Source organism: Atractosteus spatula, chromosome 9 (assembly GCF_055471065.1).
Source record: "Atractosteus spatula isolate fAtrSpa1 chromosome 9, fAtrSpa1.hap1, whole genome shotgun sequence".
NCBI classification, from domain to species: domain Eukaryota; kingdom Metazoa; phylum Chordata; class Actinopteri; order Semionotiformes; family Lepisosteidae; genus Atractosteus; species Atractosteus spatula.
The window spans coordinates 26336687-26361125 of NC_142714.1; positions in this window are offsets into that span (position 1 = coordinate 26336687).

The following is a 24439-nucleotide window of genomic DNA, read 5'->3' on the forward strand; positions in this document are numbered from 1 at the left end:
TGCAGCCATTCAAAATGCGCGGCACAAACCCGCTGTACGGTAAACTACCCACAAGCCACCGCGGGGCACCGCAGGGCACCGCGGTAAGTGATTGGCTGGCCAAAATGACCAACAGGGGCACTCGTGGTGCATTGGTTGGTAGTGAAAAGATTGAATCATTTAATGTCTTTACTGTGCACATTTTAATCTGCTTAGTTTTGAATATTTATATGGAATTTTATCACTAAAGGGAAATTTTAGTAGCTGAGCATAAAAAGAAGAGGAGCATAACGCATCTGAAGGTCATAAACGATATTAATTTAGGAACATAAACATTACTGTATGTACGTAAACTGTACTGTGTATGGCTGGTCTTGGTAGTTTAAAGAAAAAATACACACCAGTCTTCCATTTCTCCCTAAACATTTTAAGCATGAAAGTTTTATGAAATGGTACCCAAATATGCGATTGCTGTATAGAATGAATTTTAATTTTAAAAAATTATTTAACACGAAAATTAAGCTGTTTACATCTTCCGCCTGAGAACAGTCACCTGTTCCTACCCAATGCAGAAACACAGCCACTAACTAGCAAAGAGAGGACATTAGCTAGCCAATATGATAAAGAAATAAATGATTATTTTGTTTATTTCTTTTGCACATTTATTTGAACATTTCCATCGATTGTACAAGCACTTGAAAACTGTCCAATCCCTAGTTCATCAGGCATTTTCTTTTACGCTGTGGGCATTCTCCCGGTCTGGCGCCGGTCTGTGTCTTCTAGGATATAATGCCAGCGAACTCTTGTTTTTATGTTCACTATAACAGACAATCTCCTTTGCTTTTAACCGAGCATTTAATAATTTCCTAAAATGAAAATGATTTACTTTATTTCCCTCACGGGATCAATAAAAGTATCTATCATCTGTCTAAACTATGGGACAGAATTCTGGGGTCTCCCCATACCAGAGATTATGGTAGGGCTTCAGAATGGTGATTGGCTGACACCATCTGACACCCCTCTGATTGGAGAAAAAAGACGTGCTGGTTTGCTATACATACTGTACCAGGAAGAGGATTTCTTTCTATTCGAAACGTGTATTTTAAAAGTTTAAGAAGTAAAAACCTTACAGCGTACACAGATTTCTAAACTGATCAGGATCGTTATCTTTGTCTTACGCATAATAATGTTCACCGCTCTGTCCAGCAAATTAATAATAAACTTTATTTTATATAGCGTTTTAAACGAATAAGTAATTAGATTGCTCATAAACCTAATCACTTATTCTACATAAACACAGCGTAATTGCTCTCTGAAAATGCTTTTTCTTTTTATTTTGGGCTCAGATTTCAACTATAGATCGTATTATTATAAACTTTCTTGGAAAAATGTCTTTTATGTAAACCATGTTTGCTATTAATTCATTTAGGGCTAGAATATGTTCATTGTCTTCCAATCCAGTCGAGTTGACATTAGAAGCTTGCCACAATTAAAATAAGCAATTAAACACAGCGTAATTGCACTCTGAAAATGCTTTTTCTTTTTATTTAGGCTCAGATTTCAACTATAGATCGTATTATTATAAACTTTCTTGGAAAAATGTCTTTTATGTAAACCATGTTTGCTATTAATTCATTTAGGGTTAGAATACGTTCATTGTCTTCCAATCGAGTCAAGTTGACATTAGAAGCTTGCCACGCCCAGACTGTTACACCAACGCATTAGCATGTTAAAGCGATTTCATTGAGGAGCCTAGCTTTCTTAACTAGTAAGTACTGTACTTCCTTGGTTTTGGAGGGGGGAGGTGTCTTTCGCTGGAAATCTCGCCCCCTTCTACTTTGAAAATACCTGTGAAACCGGTTTAATTCGTCACAGCCAGCACTCCCGCAGAGAGGGGGGTTGTACTCGTTAATGTCTTAGCCGGAACACATCATTATATCTCATTTTGTATTTCTATAAAAAAATCATTTGCCCAGCCTAACACTATTGTTGTTATTGTTTTTATCCTGTAAAGCGCTTTGAGAAGCACAGCTTTCTCACCACTTAGATTACTTTTTGATACCATCCTTACACAAAGCAGAAACTTCTTGTATTTTCCAATGACATACAAGTGGAAAGATTACAGATTTTAATCGTCTTTTTTCTGAACCAGGGAAAATCTGATCATGTTTCTCTATAACAATAATAAAAAACTTAATTTTACATATCACCTTTAAAAGTGGCATCTCAAAGCAATACAGTAGATGTAAACCAGAGAGTACAAAGTAAATACCCAGACAAACGCAAACGCGTTTTTGATAAAATGCTTTTATTCATTCAGCAGAGAGAGAGCGTAAAACCTGGGCGTAACAGCTGTTCCTTTTCCTGATCACTCGCTTTCTGGGTAAACGTCTCACCTGTCCTGTTCTTTGTTTTCCTAATTTGCTGATTATGCCTTCTGCGATCCACTCATGCCCTCACACCTAAAGAAGACTATTTTAAATTTCTTTGCGCGGTCCATTGTGCAATTAACCCTTGTATGTGCTGTCCTTAAGGTGATATCACATAAAGGTGATATGTAAAATAATGTTTTTTATTATTGTTATAGAGAAACATGATCAGATTTTCCCCGGTTCAGAAAAAAAGATCTAAAATATACTAGTTTGTCACTAGTATACTTTTAATACAGTCTTTGCTGTGCTCTTGAGGATCCTTGTGATATTTCGAGCTCTGGTTGAATGATAAGTGTCGCAGTTTAAATAATTTTCGTAGTTGGAAATGATGAAACGCTCTGTTAAAAGCAAGGGAGTTTTTGTGTCCGTTACAGTAAAAGAAAATGCCTGACAGAGTAGGGCTTGGACAGATTCCAAGTGCATTTTTGCAATTTACGTTGCATTGTGCATTGTGCTGCTGTAATACAGTTTAAAATAAAACTCTAAACAGTATCAGCTTTATTTATGGGTTGCAATTTAAAAAAAGTCAAAAACCGCACTCAAAATGCAATTTAGAGCTTTCTGGCAAGAGGAGACACCCAAATTAATAATGTAACATGCCACTGTTTGTGCATGAACAAGGTTATACTGCTATTTCCTTAGATACGCAATTAAAAAAAATCTAAAAATTTTTGAATCCCCGGCGGAACACATTCCATAAGAATCAGCGCTTTTATATATCGCCTTTAAAGGTGGCTTCTCAAAACGCTTTACAGGATAAAAACAACAATAACAGCAACAACAACAATATTGTATTTGCACTTTGAAAACCAAGTAATAACTTAACTATATGTGCAAACGTTTTATGATATGTAGCTGTTGTGAATGTCTGTGGAGTGTATCTTATTTGCCTGTCTGTCCTGGCTCTCTCACTCACCCTCCCCCCCTCTCTCTCAATTCAATTCAAGGTGCTTTATTAGCATGACAGAGTGGTACAATCAGTGTTGGGTATTTACCTTGCTTTGAGATGCCACTTTTAAAGGTGATATATAAAATCAAGGCTTTAACTTGCTTTAACTCCGCAAGTCTGAGTTCTTGTGTCTGTCCTATCCAAACCCGAAAGTATTACAGTATGTATCTTTATAGCAGGTGGTGTACAGCTTTTTAGTATAGATTACACTTTTCTAAAATGTATTTCAAAAATAAAAACGATTACAATCTAATCTTTCCATGTTTGATCCCAAGATCCGAAGAAAAATAAATCTAAACGGGGAGAAAGCTATGCTGAAAGTTTATTAAGATACTTAGAAAACAAAGATATTAATTTATGTTGCATTTGTCTGATTGTGAATCAAAAAACACATATATTTAAACCCGCATTTGCGATTTAAATCAAAACGCGATTTAAATCAATATAAATGTTTATATTGTAACGCCTAGGTGACTATTCATTGTTATTAAAATGACTTAAATTCGATCATGTTGTGATATTTAGAAATATAAATTTGTATTGTGCGAGTGAGGTTTTATTTAATCTCTGACTCAGGGAAACGTTTCATTTTTTCAAAGAAATGTTTGTTAAAAAAAAATCATGGCTCCAGTGGGATTCAATCACAGACCGTGTGACGTGGGAGTCAGGAACCTAACCCACAGCGCCACCGGCAAGGTCACATGCAGAGTGCTGAAAAAGCACTACAGAAACATTATCAACAGACAATGTACAGCGTGTACTATTCTTGTGTTGCGGTACATGAATATAATTATATCGTTATTAATTTCTTTAGATATGCGATTCCATATTATATTCCCTTTTAATCAAATTCTAAAAGTATGCTTGTTGACTCCGGTATCACGTTAGTTAAAGACTTCAATGCTTAAAATGTTTAGGGAGAAATGGAATACTGGTGTGTATGTCTTCTTTAAAGTACCGAGACCAGCCATATACTGTATGTTTAAGTTCCAAAATTAATATCGTTTATGGCCTTCACACGCATTACAGTATGCTCCTAATCCTTTTATGCTCAGGTACTAAGATTTCCCTTCAGTGGTAAAATTCCATATAAATATTCAATACTTAAACGGGCACAGTTAAGACATTAAATATACATATACATGCTGTATACAGTACAGTTTGCATACGGTAATATGTTTATGTTCCTAAATCAATCTCTTTTATGAGCATGTGAAAGGCATGGTGAATCGATTCTCAAAAATTACTGTACTTTACATGATTGGAAACAAATGCGTGATTGCGAAATGCTGTGGTGTTACTTTTACAAAGACGGTCAATGAAAAAAAGAATGTGGACCAGGGCAATACTTTGAGTTTACAGCTTGTCCAAGGTCATTCATTATTAATACTATTAGTAATATCTTCGTTTAAGACTTTGATGGCGACAGCTCAAACATGAGAGGTTGAGCTTTATTAGCTCCACCGTGCGGAAATTCCGGATACTATTATTTTAATTGCGGTATTATAGGAGATTTTACGGTAACTCGCGGTAGACTGCGTAAAGCGCACCGCAAAATAATGCGGTATCGCCCGCGCATTTTGAATGGCTGCATCTGTATGTCTTGTTTTAGACCATATAAATCCACATTAGAACAGGTAAATAGGAGCAAATGTCTCAACAGAAAATGAAACCAACACTACGCTAGCGTGTGAAAAAAACTTTTAGTCTAACTTGCTTATGAAAGGAAAGAAAGAATATTGGAACAATGGAGGCTTATATACTAAATAGAGATGCGAAGAAGAGCTAACTAATATAACGAACATATACCAGCTCCTTACCTGCTGTCTGGAAGCTGTGTTACTTAAGGGAGAGAAGAACTGGGAAAACAAAAACAAACTGAGCAGTTTCTTAAAAGAATGCCTGGGAAAGTGAAGATGACAAACTGAAAGAGAAATAGAATTGAACACAGGGAAGAACAAAAGTACAGAAACTTAAAAAGAAGATGATGCTGGGGAAAAATGAGAATCCTGAAAGCGAACATCAAGTCAGGTTATGACAGAGATATATTTTTTCTTTTATGGAGAGAATATGGAGAAAATTTTGTCTTTTGTCTCATGACCCCTCTACTAAAGATCCTCTATGACGATCCCATCACCTGCAGCATCAAAATATTCCCTTGTATTTAGGAGTATATATGTAAAGGGGAACTGCAGTTTCCATTTCTCAGACTGGTTATGAAATCTCCGTAACAAAATTATTTGATGGTATCACACATTTTTACAAATTCCGAACTCTGAATTAAGCACAGAATTGTGAACTTTGTGAAAATACTGTGTGGTTGCCATGTTATATCACACCCCTGGTCTAGCCAAGTGCAAGAACAAGAGTTTGTGGAGTTTGTGAGAATTGTGACGTGTAGCAGCCTTTCCTGTTCACTAGTCACTGTAACATCTAACATATTGTGATGTACGAGCAAATAAGAACAAGTTGTGAAGCTGACATTTCACAGCAGAAATGCTGCAATGTGATCTGCATGCTGAGTTAATAAGTAAGTTGTTTTTCCAATAATATCTTTGTGAATTTGTTTAAGATTTCAATGTTAAGTTTCTTTTGAGGCTCAGTAGATATATTGGAAGTGCTGACAAGAACAACATGACAAGACTTTGTTACCATTTATTAAAGTATTTACTTCAGAAACCTCTGACACTGAAAGGCACCTTGAATTCAATTTACATTTTGCAGCATTATAGATACAATTTGCTTGGATAAGATAGCATAAGATAGGAAATGGGCACCTAAATACACAGAAACTGACAATCATACCTTAAATTGACTAAGACATATCTGTTTATCATAGACATTTTACAACAGTCACCTCATCTGAGTAGCTTTGGAAGCTGAAGTGTGAGTTATTAATCGAAAAGTAGCTCTCTCTCCTCCTGAGTAACTATAGTACTGTTTATTTTCATGCATGGTGCAAGAAGCTATATAGAAAATCATGTGTTTTTTACAGACTGCTTTAAATACTTTCAGAGGCCTCTACGTAAATAAATCAACACAGAACTACATGAAATAAATTTGTCATGGCTCAGAAGAACACTTTAGGTATTAGGCCTCTTTATTCTTTTAAGGCATACACAATCCTGTTAACTAACAAACAATTACTTAGATATCCTACATGGTGGCACAATGGTCACGAGGCTGCAGTGCTGAGGTCCTGGGTTCAAATAATGGGGTACTATCTGTTTCGTGTTTGTATATTATGTCCATATTTGTGTGGGTTTCTTCTTGTTTTTCCAGTTGCCTCCCTCAGACCAAAAACATATTTGTAGGTTATCTAGCCTTGGTGTGGTTGTGTGTGCATTTCTGTATGTGTGTTACCTGCAATGGACTGGTGTCTAGGACATTTCCTGCCTTAGACCCGTTGCTTACTGGGATAGACATTGACTTCCCTATGACTGTGTATTGGATAAAGAGGTTAGAAAAATGGATGAATGGATGTCTTAGAAGGTGTATGTAAAACAAAAGAAAATAAATCCTTAATTTCCTTGCATTTTAAGTGGCTTGCCCCACTTAGCACAAAAGTGTCTTCCATTGTAGAGTGACTGACCTTCTCTGACTTCTTTCACCTCCATAATGGACACAGCAAAATTTCTGTATCCTTGTCTCTTCTAATATGGCTATACAAATCAGTAAAGCACAACACTGCACAGAATTTGGTTGTTCACTTAGGTGCTGTTCAGTCTACATTTCCAGGACATGTGGCAATAAATAAAGCTTAAAGATTGGAAATCCTTTTGACCTTTTGAGCTTCTCTGAATCTCTTGGATTCCTAGTTCACTGTATTGCACTTCATTTGGATTTTCTAATCTGCTTTGTTTTTTACTTTGTCTCTCGGACGTTACTCTGATGCTTTGAACTGTGATTACTTGTACTATGAACCTTTCTGCATCATTCTGAAATTAGCTTGTGGATTTTCCTTTGCGTTTTCACTTCGTGTCACCCAGCTTTGAACCCTGCTTGAGATGACCAAGATTCTGGACTGTGTTTTTGCCCATTTGCTATGCCCACCTGCTTCTCAGCAATTTGCCTGTGCCTGCTCTAGGGTTCATTTTATGACCCATGGACCGCTGTTACAGTTCCACCTTAAACAGAAGTCATTACAACATGACAGTAAAAGTAAACCTGCACTGTTCTCTCTCTCTCTATGCAGCATCAATTTTTATTTAAAAATTTGGGGAATGTTTCTGGGTATTACTTCTGTTTACTGTCAAAATAAAAATAAAATAAAATGAAGTACTGGCATTAATTGGGATTATTGGTTAATATACCTCCAAATGTTACAAAGCAAAACTTTATCCCTTTTGGAGATCTTATTTCTCAAGCAAATGTGGGATAAAATGTTCTCAGCATCAGAGACTGGATTTCTGTTTGCCATCTGTCTTTATATTTTCTTATTAAGCTGTGTTGAAATATCGTATCCCCAAATTTTTTAACTATAACATTGGAGCATAGTGGTGCAGTGGTTAGCACAGTACAGTGCCCTGCAGTGAAGGGGCCCTGGGTTCAATCCCTGGAGTTCTGTCTGTGTGGAGTTGGTATGTTATCCTTGTGTTTGCATGAGTTTACTCAATTAAATGTCTTTTCTACGAGCTCACCGGGGGAGATAAAAATCACAAAATAAGATTAGATAATAATGCAATAGCAATTGAATAAAATAAAGTCAGACAAAACGCAATATAAATAGAGCTGCTGTATGTCCAGGGTGTATGCAATATATAATTTCCAAGTAATGCAGTATGCACTATGAAAACTGTATGTCCATGTAGCCATTACGGATGATTTACTGAAGGAGCTGCAGGTTGGCTATTTAGCAGTCTTATTGCCTGGAGGTAGAAACTGTTCCGTAATCTGTTGGACTTTGACCGAATGCTTCAGTACCGTGTACCGGATGGTAGGAGAGAAAACACTTTGTGACTGGGATTGCCGGGATCCCTCAGAATGGGTCTGGACTTCTTAAGACATCTAGCTAAGTAGATATCCTAGATGTTTGGTAGATCACAGCTGCTAATGAGATGGACTGACTTCACCACTCTCTGAAGTACTTTGCAATCCTGGGCGGAGCAGTTCCCATACCAGGCAGTGATGCAACCAGTCAGGATACTCTCAATAGTGCACCTGTAGATGCTGGCCTGGATATGTAACGGCATGCTGAACTTCTTTAGCCTGCACAGAAAGAATAGGTGCTGTTTTGACCAAGATGTTGGTGTGGTGGATCCAGGTTGTCTGTGATGTTAACTCCCAGGAACTTTAAACTGCTGACCCTCTCCATTGCAGTCCCATTGATATAAATACGTATGTGATCTCCTTCCTGGCATTTTCTTTAATCCACAATCATCTCCTTAGTCTAACTGATGTTCAGAGGGAGGTTGTTCTCATGGCATCATTCTGCCAGGGTTTCAACGTCCTCCCTGTACGCAGACTCTTCACCATCTATTGTATCGTCCGCAAACTTAATGATGGAATTTGAGTTATGCCTGGTGACACAATCATGGGTAAATAAGGGGTAGAGGATGCACACAGCCTTGGGGGGGCTCCAGTGTTTAGAGTCAGAGTAGAGGATATGTTGATGCCCACCCTCACCACCTGCAGATGTTCTGTCAAGAAGTCCAGGATCCAATTACAAAGAGAGGTGTTCAATCCCAATTCCTAGAGCTTGATGACAAGCTTTGAGGATACTATGGTATTGAATGCTGAGCTGTAATCAACAAACAGCATTCTCATATATGTTCCCTTCTTATCCAGGTGTGAGAGGGCAGTATGTAGGACAGGGGCAATAGCCTCCTCTGTTGACCTGTTCTGTCGATACGCAAATTGTAGTGGGTCTAGGGTGTTAGGCAGTGAGGTGGTGATGTATGCTTTGACCAACCGCTCAAAGCACTTCATCATAACTGATGTGAGTGCAACGGGGTGGTAGTCATTCGGGCCACTGACTCTGGGTTTCTTAGGAACAGGGACAATGGTGTTTTTTTAAAGCAGGAAGGAGTTAGAGAAACATTGAATATGTCCGAAAAGACATCTGCCAGCTGGTCTACACATGCCTTCAGAACACGGCCAGGGATAGCATCAGGGCCAGGAACCTTGTGTGGATTGGTCTTTTTAAAAACCTTACACACATCCGCTCTTTTGAAATTTGCCTGCGGCGGAATATACACCACTGTGAGAACTACCCATTCATCCCTCGAGGAATAGAAATGGCGACATCTTATGTTCAGATGTTCAAGATGTGTAGAGCATGATGTTGAAATAATCTCCACGTCTGTGCACCAGGAATTGTTTACCATGAAGTATACCCCGCCGCATTTGCTCTTACCTAAATCCGTTGTTCTGTCCTGACGGTGAATAGAAAATCCTCCCAGGAGAATAGCAGTCCGGAACAGTCGGGTCAAGCCAGGTTTCAGTAAGTGCCAGCACGTTGCAGTTCTTGATGTCCCATTGGAAAGCAAGTTCTCAGTTCATCCCACTTATTGTTCAGTGACTGAACATAAGCAAGAAGTATACTCGGGAGCGGGGATCGATTGCTGCTCTGCCTCAATCTTACCAGAATTCCCGCCTGTTTACCCCTCTTCCTATGATGCCATCTTCTTCCAAGTACAGGTACAGGTGAGACACCACAGTCCAGATAGTCGGCAGTAATTATTGGTGTAGATTTAACAGTGCCAATATTCGATTTGATGTCCATAAGTGTTTGTCGGTAGTAATCACAGAGAAAACAGTATGTGCAGTTAGCTCTATGAAAACCAACAAAAAATATTCACGAGGAATGACAACGCCCCAAAATTGAAGCGTAACGAACTATTGTGGAGTGAATATTTGGCTTAACCAGCTTGGCTGAGGGCCTACCTCCTGGCCGTAGGACAAGGAGGCCAGGACCCCCAAAATAACCTAGCGGGAACCCAAACCACCAATGTAGAATTTGGAAGAGCTTGGAGAAGGAAAGAAGGCGTGACCTGTGGCACATGGATCGTGCAGCGGTAGGGCAGTCGGAGTGCCTGTCTGCATTCTGTATAGGTTTACTGTAGGGAAGTCGCTTCTGTTGGCCTAGGTGAGTCGCTTATTATGGATACGCGTTGAGGTGTTGATGGAAGGGAATTCGAACGGACGCGGGGTCTAAGTGATGAGGAACCGTGTAGGCTCTTTGTGGAAGGGAAAGGAAAATTGCTGCTAATATTGGAATGGGTTAGTGGTGCTGGTGTTATCTGGATGGGTACGGGCCCGTGTTTGTGATTGTGTTCCCCAAAAGCAGCAGTGGAAATTGGAGACTCCTGCGCTTGATTCACACGGTGATCGGGAGGAGAAATGAAGGTAGACAGTAGCGACTTGGCCTTTTATCGCTGTTAACTTTGACGAGGGTTTCCTGGACGGACGGAGTGGCCGGCTTGAAGGAAGTGGGGAGGCTTGTAAACCTTATGGCAAGTGACACGGACAATAAATTGAGTATAAGGAGCTGGCTGCTGGGACTCTTATGGACTCTGGAACTGGATGGCGAGCATTGATGGCCTTATAACAGATCCATGTGGGTGCTGTGGAGAGGAAAACAAAAACTCCCGTTGGGAGAAAATAAACCTCTGGGGGTCCCAGCCCAATGGATGTCTCCCCTCCGGGTAGCTAGGCATTTTTTGGATAGCTCCAGACTCCAGCTGTGGTACTGCAGCTCATGGAATTTACGTGAAGTGAGAGCGGTACTGGATTGGAGAAGTAGCGGTGCGGAGTGGGAGAAATGATCCCGGTGCTGGATTGGACGTCGGGGGGCGATTGTTGAGTAGGCAGAGGTAGGAGGCTGGGTGGACCCAGGGCCGAGAGGTGGTGGTGACAGCCGGGGAGGATGGGAGATGGGCCTGGGGTCGGATCGGATGCCGGGGATAAAATGCTCATGAGATAGGAAAATGAGGTGAGGGACTTACCTGTGCGGACGTCGAGGGGGATGGCTTTGGTAGCAACGGAGGACAGAAGGGATGAGACTGAGGCTGAATAGGGGAAGAGGGGTAAAGAGGCGATGAGACAGGGATGCGAAACGTAGAGCCTGAACTGGGTGCCAGAGATGGGGAAGCAAACGAAGGAGAAGCGGACTGGACATGTGGGGGGGGGGGGTAAGGCACAGGGATGAAATGGGGGCGTGGGACGAAGGACTTACCTGTTGGTGGGGTGGTACCGGTGGCGGGCAGGTGAGGGAAAAAACACAAAGTCGAGACTGAGACGCATGACATGGGACTTAGTGTAGGGACGTTAAAGAGGTGGTGCCGTTAGTGGTGGGGGTGAACAGACTAGACTCGTGACGGTTAAGGATTGGGCCAGATGTAGGACGCCAGACAGACACGGGGCCGAGGAGATGGCCGCAGTAGCAGCAGAAACGAAGCGAATAGGTCTGGGGCCAAATTGGAGGCCGGGGATAGGGAAAATGAGACGGAGCACAGGGTGCAAGACGAAGACCCAACTCCGTGAGCAGTTCTGTCTGAGTCTGGGAGAAATGCAGTCGTGCGGCAGCCTGGGATGTGTTTTGTTTTTATAAATGGAACACTGGGGGATCAGGACGATGAGACGAGGACATGAAACATAAGGGTTAGGTTGGATGGAACATGAATAGGACAGGGACGCAAGACATGGGACAAGTGCTGACTGGGCCAGAGATAGGACAGCAGGCAGACCAGGGGCTGAAGAGGTAGCGACAGTAGCAGCGAAGAGGGGAATCCGGGGCTAGATTGAACGCAGGGTATGGGGACACGAGATGGGACAACTGCTGGCTGGGCTGGAGGTAGGACACCGGACAGACCCGGGGCTGGGGTGCCGCAGCAGCAGTGAAGACGGGAGGAATGAACCCGGGGCTAAATTGAACACCAGGTATGGGGACACAAGATGGCTGCTGACTGGGCCAGAGGTAGGACGCTGGACAGACCCAGGGCCGAGAAGATGGCCGCAGTAGCAGCTGAGATTGGAGGGATGAGCCCAGGGCTTAATTGAACAACGGATATGGGGACGCAAGACAATTGCTGACTGGGCCGGAGGTAGGACACTGGACAGACCCAGGGCCGTGGAAGTAGCTGCAGTAGCAACTGAAATGGGGACCCAGGGCTGAATTGAATGCCGGGGATTTGCGAATGTGGCAGTGAGCGTGCATTTGCTGAGAGAAGCCCATGTTGTTTTAACAGGAGAAGTATCTGCATGTTCTGATGCTAGGTGTTTCGAATGGATGGGTTGGGAATGGCGGGTCCTGGTCTTGGGAAAGGCATGGCCATTTATGCAGGGCCTGCGAGGGCCTGCGAGGGCGTGCGGGGGCCGGCAGAGATGGCGAAGACGTGGCTTGGCAGTGCCTGGGTTTAGGGAGGAGGCTGGGTATAGGGAGGGGTGCTGGCCTGATCAGCACTCTCCCGGTGTTCGCCCTGGGGGAGGAGGCAGTGGTGGCTGTCATGAGTGACGAGGAGGACTCCCTGGAGAAGCTGTGTAAGATGGGCAATGGCCAGGTGGGAGACGATGAGCTGGAGTGCCTCTGCCTGGATTCGTATGCATCTGACGAGTGATCCGAAGAGGATGGTTACCCGAGGATGTGCTTGGGCTTGGACGCCGTTGACAGCAGGTTTGAAGGATTGGACTGCCGCTGCCCGGTGAAGGCGAGACGCAGGTGAATGTGTAGCGGGACGAGACGACAGAAGACGAGGGGCAGAGTCATAGGCAGCTTAGCTTCTATTTCTCTTTCTGTTTTTGCGTGTTCATGTTTCGTTCTTTCTTCTCTTTCCTCCCTATTTTTTTGCAAAAGCTGTTGTTTTTTAAATGGCTGCAAACCCTTTCGTTGAGGGACCCGTGTAAGACTGGGTTAATGAGGCCGTTTAGTGTCCCGAGAATGATGAGGAACCAACTGGCTGTTTCAGCTCTGTAGCTACTGCAGCACAAGTTCTAGCATGGGCTGGGGAACGACTGCGTAGGTGACATCAGCAGAGGGAGCCAGAAAATTTGGAAGTGTTTCTTTTGACTGGACTGTCGCAAGCCTTGAGGTCGCAGCATCAGGTCTGTAATCATGGGAGAAACGGAGAAAAGGAAGAGCGGATATGCGCAACTGCGGTGGTAACGTTTCTGTATGAGGCAGGGGCTGCTTGGAGAATTAGCCGCAGATGAAGGAGAGCTGGATTTGTGGTGAGGTGGGCAATAATTGCAGAACATGGACTTCAGTGAGGAGTTGAATCTTGAGAGAGCTGGCCAGAGATGAGCGCTGCTGGTAGGAAGGCAGGGGATGGGCGCTGGAATGAGAAGCAGGGGGAACGGGCTGGTTGAGGAGTGCGGGGGAATCCTCTGTTCTGCCGAAGGCTCTTCATCAGAGCAGAAAAGTTACAGGTCAGAAGGCGATCGAAATGCGAGAGAAAAAGCATGGACATGTGCAATGCGAAAAGACGCACCCGAGTATGGAAAAGTCACATGCGAGGGAGATAGATATCGCATTTGTTATTTATAGTGTTTGGTGGAGGAAGGACAAAGGGAGTGATTGCTAATCGCTGACGGTTGGGAATGATTGAGCGTGGTTGTTGTCATCCCTCCCGAACTTTAGTTAAATAAACTCCATAAGAAATAAACAAGGACGAATAGGAGCTCACAGGACAGCAGCATTCCTTGTCGGCACCATCTTACATCTGACCAGCAGTCATATCACTCTGCAACTCACAACTAGCAACCCACTGAATCTAAGCAGCTGTGAGCCTGGTCAGTACCCGGATGGGAGACCTCCTGGGAAAAACTAAGATTGCTGCTGGAAGAGGTGTTAGTGGGGCCAGCAGGGGGCGCTCACCCTGTGGTCCATGTGGGTCCTAATGCCCTAGTATGGTGACGGGGACACTATACTGTAAACAGGCGCCGTCCTTCGGATGAGATGTAAAAACCGAGGTCCTGACCCTCTGTGGTCATTTAAATCCCAGGGCGCTTCTCGAAAAGAGTAGGGGTGTAACCCTGGCGTCCTGGCCAAATTTCCCATTGGCCCTTACCAATCATGGCCTCCTAATAATCCCCATCTATGAATTGGCTTCATTACTCTGCTCTCCTCCCCACTGATAGCTGATGTGTGGTGAGTGTTCTGGTGCAGTATGGCTGCTGTTGCATCATCCAGGTGGACGTTGCACATTGGTGGTGGAGGGGAGTCCCCATTACCTGTAAAGCGCATTGAGTGGAGTGTCCAAAAAAAACACTATATAAGTGTAAACAATTATTATTATTATTATTATCTGCTTTCTGGCTCTCATTCATCAGTTCCTATATGGTCTTTCCATAGAGCTGAGAGATTAATTCACTACCCTGCCCCTCTTCTTCCCTTCCCTGGAGTAGTTTATTCTCCGAAATTGACATCAGACTGCAGGAGCACTGATCTTTTCCCGCTCCCGTTGCATTCCCCCCCTTGGCCGTCTTCCCCTCTTTCTAGGCTTTCGTCCGAAGAGAGGAACCGCTGGATTTCTGAAGGCCATTGCCTTTATTGCGGGGCTTCCAACCATCTTAGAGCTTCCTGTCCTCTTTGTCCTCCTCGCTCCTCACTACCTACTACTAAGGTAAGTTGCATTCTCTTCTCCTTGTACGCTTCTGGACTCGTTCTTCCAGCATTCATTTCCTGGAACAACGTTCAAGAGTCTCTTTCTGCCTTATTGATTTAGGTGCCGAGGACAACTTCCTAGATCTTGAACTCACCACCAAATGGAACAATCCTCTGCAGCCAGTTTCACCTCCTATCCACCTGCTGACCCTTTATGGCTCCCCCCTTACTCGCATTGATTGGCATACGGCAACCCTCACTCTTCGTGTTGGCGCAATTCATATGGAACAGATTCAATTCCTACTCCCCCACTCCCCTTCACACCCTCAGGTTCTGGGATACCCATGGTTATGGAAGCACAACCCCCCACATCTCCTGGTCTGACAATGAACTTCTAGCCTGGGGTACTCAATGTCTCACCACGCACCTCTCTTAGGAAGAAGCTACCAAGATCTCTTCCCCTTACCCTGATCTCCACCTGGCCTTCAACAAACTAAGGGCATTATCTCTAACACCCCACTGTCCCATTGACTTACGTCCAGGAACTCTACCCCCTAAAGGAAGAATCTTTCCACTGTCCATGGAAGAGTCTAACACCTTGGAATCTTATAAATAAATAAATAAATAAATAAATAAATAAAGCCATTAAAGGCTTTATTTGGCCTTCTACGTCTCCGTCCTGTGCAGGATTCTTCTTTGTCGAAAGGAAGGATGGATCCCTGCGTCTTTGCATTGACTACCGGGGGCTCAATGACATAACCATTAAGAACCGGTACCCCCTTCCACTCAATTCCTCAGCACTTGAATCAATTCAGGGTGCCACCATTTTTACTAAACTTGACCTTCGGGGTGCCTACAACTTGATTCTCATTCGTGAGGGGGATGAGTGGAAGAAGTTATTCATCACCACCTTTGGCCATTACAAATACCAGGTGATGCCTTTTGGTCTGGTTAATTCACCAGCAGTCTTCCAAAATGACATTTTCAGGGACCTCATTCAGAGATATGTTTATCTGGACATTTGAATTTTCTCCCACAATCTTCAGGAACACATCTCCCATGTTTGTGAAGTCCTCTCTAGCCTTATCCAAAACAACCTATATGCCAGGCTGGAGAAGTGCACTTTTCATGTTTCTAAGGTCCACTTTCTGGGATATATAATTTCACACCTCGGGGTTGAGATGGGGTTTCAGCCATCCGGGACTGGCCTACTCCTAAGAACCTGAAGCAAGTTCATAAATTGCTTGCAAATCTTTATCGGCGCTTTATCAGGAATTATAGCTCCATTATGGCACCTATCACTGCTCTGACCTGTAAAGGGCAAGCGGACCCTAAAACAGATAAAGACTTTGACTCAAACAGCACTTTTCCACAGCACCAATTTTCTGTCACCTAGACCCTACACGTCCCTTTATACTTGAAGTCCACGCCTCAGCCCATGGAGTCAGAGCCATATTGTCATAATGCCATTATAGTAAATAGTATCCTCCATCCTAGTGCCTTCTTTTCTAGAAAACTCTCCCTTGCAGATGGAGGTTAGACATAATTCAAGGCCACTCTATACCCCCCCACTTTCCCATCAGACAAACTCTTTTTGTACCCAACTCCGTCCGTTCTACTGTTCTCCACTGGAGTCATGATTCCCGCTTCGCTGGCCACCCAGGCACTAGAAGATCCAATTCATCTCCAGGGACTTCTGGTGGCCTTCTCTAAAGACCATTGTAGCGGAATTCGTATGTGCATGCCCCACCTGTACCAGAACCCAGACCCCCTGACAGAAGAAGACTGGCCTCTTGCAACCCCTCTCAGTTCCCACATGCCCATGGATTTTCTTACGGATCTGCCCAAATGCCAGGGCAAGACCACTATCATGGTCGTTATTAAATCCACACACTTTATTCCCCTCCCTTCTCTCTCTTTGGCCCTGGAAATGGCTCGTTTTCTGGATTTTGGATACTAGCTTAGCGTTTTGGACTTCTGGCTATTGTGTTTGTGGCTTCCCTTTTTTTACCCCCGTACAGGGTCTATTTTGTCCCTTTTTGTGATATTACCCTGAAAACTAACAGAGAATGTTCTTGTCAAGGCACACCTGACAACACTGTAAGAAAGAAAATAAAAATAAAAAATGAATGCTAAAATAATAAAGAGAATGATTTGAATAATTAGTAGACACAAAATACTAATATGTTTGTATATATTCAATACAATATAAAATAACCATAACAGCCCTAGACACAATTTCTCCACCATCAACAGACTGCTAAAGCCAAACTGCCCTAACACATACCTGTCTCATAGCAACTTTGCAACATATTTTTAGATTTCTTTAGCTCCAAGATTAACAACATCCGGCATCACATTCACTCCATAATGCATATAATTTCCACACCTCCTCCCAGCTTACCTATCTTTACTGGTTCCTTTCTTTATAACGTGTCTCTTCTTGACTCTGCATCCATCAGTAAACTGGTTTCACATATGACATCTACGGTACCACCTGTATTTTAGATCCCATTTCCACCACTTTATTTCAGTCCTGTTTCACTTCTCTCTGCCCTATGGTTCTCAGCATAATACATTAATCCTTGACCAAGGGTGTTGTACCAACAATGGTCCTCAAAACTGCTGCCATTACCCCTGTGCCAAAAAAGCCAAACATGGCTCTGGACAATCTAAACAATTTTTGCTCCATCTCCAACTTACCCTTTCTTGCAAAAATTCCAGAACACGTTGTTACAATTCTGTTAAATAACCACTTAATTACAAATAAACATTTTGAACCGACAACTTCACAGCACAGAAACTGCCCTGGTAAAAGTCACTAATGATCTTCTGATAACATCTGATTCTGGTTCTCTTTCTAACCTCATTCTTTTTTTTATCTCAACACTGCTTTGACACTGTTAATCATGAAATCTTACTTTCTCATCTTGAGACTGTGTTTTGTGTTTCTGATACTGCTGTAGGAGTTTTGTGAATTTACAGGGACAATTGATTAATTGTAGCAGTAATAATGAGGTGATTCGTTATGGCTATTAGACAATCAGTCAGAACAACCAACAACACTCACATTCAATACACGAGATACATTTATTGTACATAAATTGTGCACCAAACATTTATCAGTCTGCCTGGATACAGGTGGCAGATCTTACTGTGAGGGTTATCAAAATGCAAGGTATATAATCATGAAGAAATTCAAACAAAGAGATACACAACAGAGAATATACTTTAGTATATCGTTCGGCTGTACCATATCGTTAATCAGTCTCATTAACCACTGTTACACTATATTTGAAACTGTCTGCAGTTGAGGTGAGGAGATAAAAGTGAACACACGCAAGGCTGCAGGACCCGACGGCATACCCAGTCGCGTCCTCAGAGCCTGCGCCAATCAACTGGCAGGTGTATTCACAGACATTTTCAAGATATCTCTGGCCCAAGCCGTAGTCCCCACCTGCTTCAAGACAACCACCATCATCCCAATACCAAAGAAAACCACAGTGACATGTCTTAATGACTACCGACCAGTGGCACTAACACCTGTCATCATGAAGTGCTTCGAGAGGCTGGTCATGAAACACATTAAGGACACCATTCCAAACACAGTGGACCCGTACCAGTTTGCATACCGTTCCAACAGATCCACAGATGACACAATCTCCATTGCCATACACACTGCCCTATCCCATCTGGACAAAAAGAACACATACACAAGACTTCTATTCATCGACTTCAGCTTTGCTTTTAACACTAACTCTGAACACTGGGGTCCCCCAGGGGTGTGTGCTTAGTCCATTGCTCTACTCCCTCTATACCCATGACTGTAAGGCCAAACACAACACCAACTCCATCATCAAGTTTGCCGATGACACCACAGTTGTAGGTCTGATCACAGACAATGATGAGAGGGCCTACAGGGAGGAGGTCAATCTCCTTACAACGTGGTGTGATGACAACAACCTCACCCTCAACGTCAGCAAAACCAAGGAGCTGATCATTGATTTCAGGAAACAGCAAACCGGACATGCCCCTGTCCACATCAACGGGACTGAAGTGGAAAGGGTCAGTAACTTCAAATTCCATGGCGTCCATATCACCGAGGACCTCACATGGTCTCTCAACACCACCTGTCTGATCAAGAAAGCGCAACAGCGCCTGTACTTCCTAAGACGGTTGAAGAAGGCTAAGTTATGTCCCCAGATCCTCACTAACTTTTACAGATGCACTACAGAAAGCACACTGACAGGCTGCATCACAGTGTGGTATGGCAACTGCAGTGCTGCTGACTGCAAAGCCCTACAGAGGGTGGTGAAAACTGCCCAGTCCATCACTGGGGTTGCCCTCCCATCTATACAGGACATATATGACAGATGGTGCTTGAGGAAAGCTCTAAGCATCATCAAAGACCCCACACACCCCAGCTACAGACTTTATGATCTGCTACCATCTGGAAAACGGTACCGGAGCATTCGAGCCCGGACTACCAGACTCAGAGACAGTTTTTACCCCCTCACTATCAAACTATTAAACTCCCAGCCTCTCTCACTCTCACCTATAATCTGAACCTCACAGTGCCTTCTTTCTTACCAAAAACCCAAACACACATTGAAAATCTACCTCTACCATACATGTCAAAAGTTCACTCCCCATAATTTCTATCCCTTTATTTCATTCTACTAATGCATGTTTTTTGCACATAACTTGTTACCTTTTTGCTGTTTTGCACATTGGCTGTTGTTGTTTTTTGCACATTGCCTGTTGCTGTTTTTGCACATCGCCTGTTGTTGTTTTTTTGCACACTGCCTGTTGTTGTTTTTTTTGCACACTGCCTGTTGTCTCTGTCTTTATTTTGTTATACAATTGTATTGTTGTTGTTGTTGTTGTTTTTTTCTTTGTACTACTTATGTCCGAGAGCTAGCTAAATAGCATTTCATTATACCATATACCTGTATATGAGTATAATGACAATAAACTTGAACTTGAACTTGAAAGTAAATACATTACTCATGAATAAATTGATAACAACTTGTGTTGAGTTAACAATTAGATTATTTAGATGCAATGTAGAACATTGTGTTTACTTATCCACTGTATGGATTTGGATTTCCAGGCATGAACACCAAACCAACTGACAGGCTCTGTTGCAAACTGTGTTGCAGCGGTCATCCAGTAGGCATTGTCCTGACATCCTCTGGCTACTGGCCAACCAGTCGAGGTACAGCTCAAAGTAGAACGAAGGGAGGAATCTCTGAAAAACTGAATAAGACTATCCAGATTGTCGACAGGGTCCAACTATAGGCTTTCATTGATCAAGCGGAGCATTCACATTGGTCATTGCAGAATTCTGTCTGAGTAAGTACGGGATTCTCGGCCTTGGTGCTTAGAACAAAGTCCAAGTCCCAGTGCAGACAACACTGGCAGTCAAGTGATTGTCTCTGAGGGTACGTGAAAATGGTAGAGGAGAGCAAAGACCTGAGCTTGTGCCACCATTTTAACCAAGACACAGATGTGCAATGATTGGTTGAGAGTTTGGCGGGCATTAGAGACCCATGTGGGGTTACCACGTCCTGAAAGTCCCTGATTGGTTGACCAAGGTGAGAGATGAGTCAATGACCCCTGACACCTAGGACTGCAATCCAGCAAAATAACCCACCAGTATGACTTTGTACTGTGGGAAGAAACCAGAGCACCCAGAGGAAACCCATTCATACATGGGGAGAACATAAAAAATTCATGCCGATAACATTCTGGGTCCAGTGCTCATTGAAGCAATACTGTTGTGTCACTATTCTGCCCACAGTTAAAATAAATAATATAAATACTAACATAGTTGGAAAATCTGTAAGCAGAATTCAATTAAATTGCTGCAATTACACATTCATTATGTGCACTCAGAAAATACAAAATGCACATGAGATATGATATAAATGAGATACTACACAATTTAATTTATGAGAACTGATTTATGAAAATGGTGTATTTTTTCTATGTTAAATTCCTTCTGCAAGATATGAGATAAAGCTGGGAATCAAGTCCTCTGATAAGTTTTTAAAAGTTAAAAAATAAATTAATAGAGGAAATCAATAAGTAAATGAAAAAGTAAATCAATAACCCCCCCCCCCTTTGCCAAGAATATGTCTGAGCAGTTTGTATAATTAGAGACACCTCAATTCTTTTTTTCCTGGCATAGTTTTGGTGAAAAGACTAATAAATCAGACAAGTTAAATTAATATTTATTAATAATGACAATGACATGCTAAACAACACACAACATAAACATACAACATTCAAGTTACTATATTTACAAACAAGGTGTCTCGAAGGCCTATGTCCTGACCAACCAGAAAAAAACCCACACTGCTCCCAGGGTTTCAAATCCAATATAACACATAACAGGCCAAAACATATAGATAAACCTGTCTTTCGCAGCAAACAGAATAAACCTAGAATTAAAATCACAGAGATGACCTTTTGGTAAAACTGTTATGACAGCTTTCGTATATCTCTTAAAAAGAATTCCACCCCACATATACATTCCTGGGAGACCTTGAGCAGGTTCTCTTTTGGCAGAGGCCAAAGGGACTTGTCAAAATCCACAGGGGCACTGTTGTAGGGGTTTATGTGAATTTATTGACACAATGCTTGGTTGTAATTGAAAATAGTGTGCATTTACCCTGACTATTAAGAATCAGTTGAGAGAACAACAAGGAGTCTTCACACAAATTCACAACAACACACGGAATACATGGATATGAATGGCAAATTGTTATGTGAGGATTATCAAGCTATAACAAGTATGTAGAAATACATAAAAACAAGGACAATACATTTAGTATACTATTGGTAACATCAGTGTGCTAATCAGTCTCATTAACACAATCAACATTCAGATACTCATAAGTAATCACTACTAGTTAGTATTGATCAGTAATGTTGAATACTGAATTATATTCATCCACAACTGTTGATATGTACCTTCCCCCTCACAGCAAGACAGGGGAACAGCTGAAGGGATCAGTCTCAACATTGTCCAATCCTTGCGGTGACAGTCAGTTCTCTCAAGTGGGGTGGCTGGGTTAGGGTTAAGCTGAACTGGGTCAAAGTCTGTGCACAGGGTGATGACTGCTTGGTTGGAGAGCTTCACACAAAATGGGGAGAAACTCGGTTTGCTCCTGGTGCAGCGGCTGCTGCTCAGTAATGCAATATTCAGGCGTATCAACAGAAATCCAACCGGTGATCAATGGATGCACCAGTTGGTCGTACTGTAGAACCCCGTCTTTACGTACACGTTCACTCTCTAACTCTGCACTTTGGAAAAGGTTTAACTTCCAAAGTCCCAAAGTTTATACAACAGCTGTGGCACTCACATGGTGGTTCTGCTGTCAGTAGCCAAGTTAGTTCAATGGAGAGAAGCAGCATTAGAGATGATGCTGAGCACTTTTTAACAGGCAGAATTTATGATTGGTGATTGGTTAAGAAGTCACCAGGTGGAGTGGGACTTCAGACCCTGCTGGTCAGTCATCATTTTGGATGATTTACCATGTCCCCTGACTTTTAAGATTATGTCCAGATGTGCCTATGTCTCTCTGCTAGAAATAGACATCTTAGAGAATTTTGACACTAGAACTGGACTGTCCAGGGAAGAAACCTTATCCAGAACTCATCTCCCTCCTTTTCTACTTGCAAAGATCACAAGATCATTCACAGATTACAGATACTACTACTACTATTAATTTATTTTATATAGCACTATAAATGTAGATTGGGGCAAAAAGAGGAGATCAGTGTCAGACAAACGAAGGTTGCAAGGTGAGGAGTTGGAAGATGATAAATCAGACAAGTACTGGGGATACAAGCCATGTAGAGCCTTATAGGTTTATCACTTCATTGTTTTCTTGTGTGTGTGCATTGATTTAAAAGTTATTGATGAGTCATAGAAAGTTACAAAAAATTCAGGAATTAATCGAACAGTTTAGTGAATACACAAAATAAATATTAATAAAACCCAACTTGTAAATTCCCCAGAATTTACCAGAGCAGTTGGTATAATAAGAGACATGTGAATGATTTCGATTTTATATGTGAAACCAGTCAAAGAATGAAAGGATATTGGAATACTTCACATTGCTACGTAGATTATCAGTACTGTACATTGTCAGTTTGACGTCAGGCTGTTGGGTGCTTTGAGGGATAGACTCGAGTCCAGGTTGCACAGTGAAAGCACACAGAAACGGCTGCTCACTGAGCAAGATTTAACTCGGGAGCATGCTTTAAACATTGCAATTTCGATGGAAACAGCTGCCAAACATGCATCTGAATTGCAACAGAAAACAACTGAGCATTCTGCACATAAGATGTTTGTTAAAAATACTGGGAAAAGGCAGCCTTGTTTTCGCTATTGTAGATACTGACATAATCCCGATGACTGTAGGTTTAAGGAAAAAGACTGTCGATGACCACACTGAGAAAATATGTAGAACAGAGAAAAAGCAATTACAGAACAAAAGGCAAGAGTGGGACAAAAAAAAATACAATGAAGTACATAAAGTGACTGAAATTGAACAAGACTCATCAGAAAGTGATGCCAATTCAATTGAGGATGATCTGGGATGTATAGAACTATATATCATTAGGGAGGATGATAGGAGAATAATTTGGATCATACCAGAAGTGTTTGAGTAAAACTAAAAATGGACTAGACATAGGGTCAGCCCTTTCAGTGATTTCCAAAGGCAGAATACAAAAGACTGTTCGCAAAGCTGCAATTGGAACAAGTCTAAGTATTGCTCAAAACGTATACTGGTGACACTGTTTTGACTCTTGGAAAAATTAAAGTAAATGTAACCTATAATGGAAAAACCCATAAGTTATATCTTTATGTGCTGGAAAGAGAGGAGTCTACATACACTCGACTGGAGCTCCATCAAGACACTAAATCTAGAGTCTTACAGTAACAAGCCCACTGAACAGAGACTTCCCCAGTTACTGGTCGATGCAAAAGATGTGTTTAAGAAAGGCATTGGAGCCTCAAATGTCATTAATGCAAAAATTGAAGTTAATGAGATCACAAGGCATGCCCCGTACCATATGTGATTTCTCCTAAGGTGGAGGTGGAATTACAACATTTAGAGGAAACAGGAAACTTGTCTAAAACTGAATGGAATGAGTGGGCAACTCCAATAGTTCCAGTCATGAAGAGAGGAAAGTCTGGCGAATGTGCACATTTATGGAGATTTTAAAGTCATCCTGTACTCCACAGTGTTCATTACCCTTTACCTTCTATAGAAGACGTTTTGTTAGCAGGGGGTGAGCATTTCTCCAAAATTGACTTAACCCAGGCATATCTTCAAATGGAGATTGAAGAATCATCAAAGAAATTGTTGACAATTAATATGCAAGGCCTGTTTCAATACAATAGCCTAGTTTTTGGGGCGTCATCGGCCCCCCTATATGGCAGAGGGCGATTGATCAAGTCATGCAGGGAATTCCAGGTATACAGTGTTATCTGGATGATATTATTGTGAAAGGAAAAAA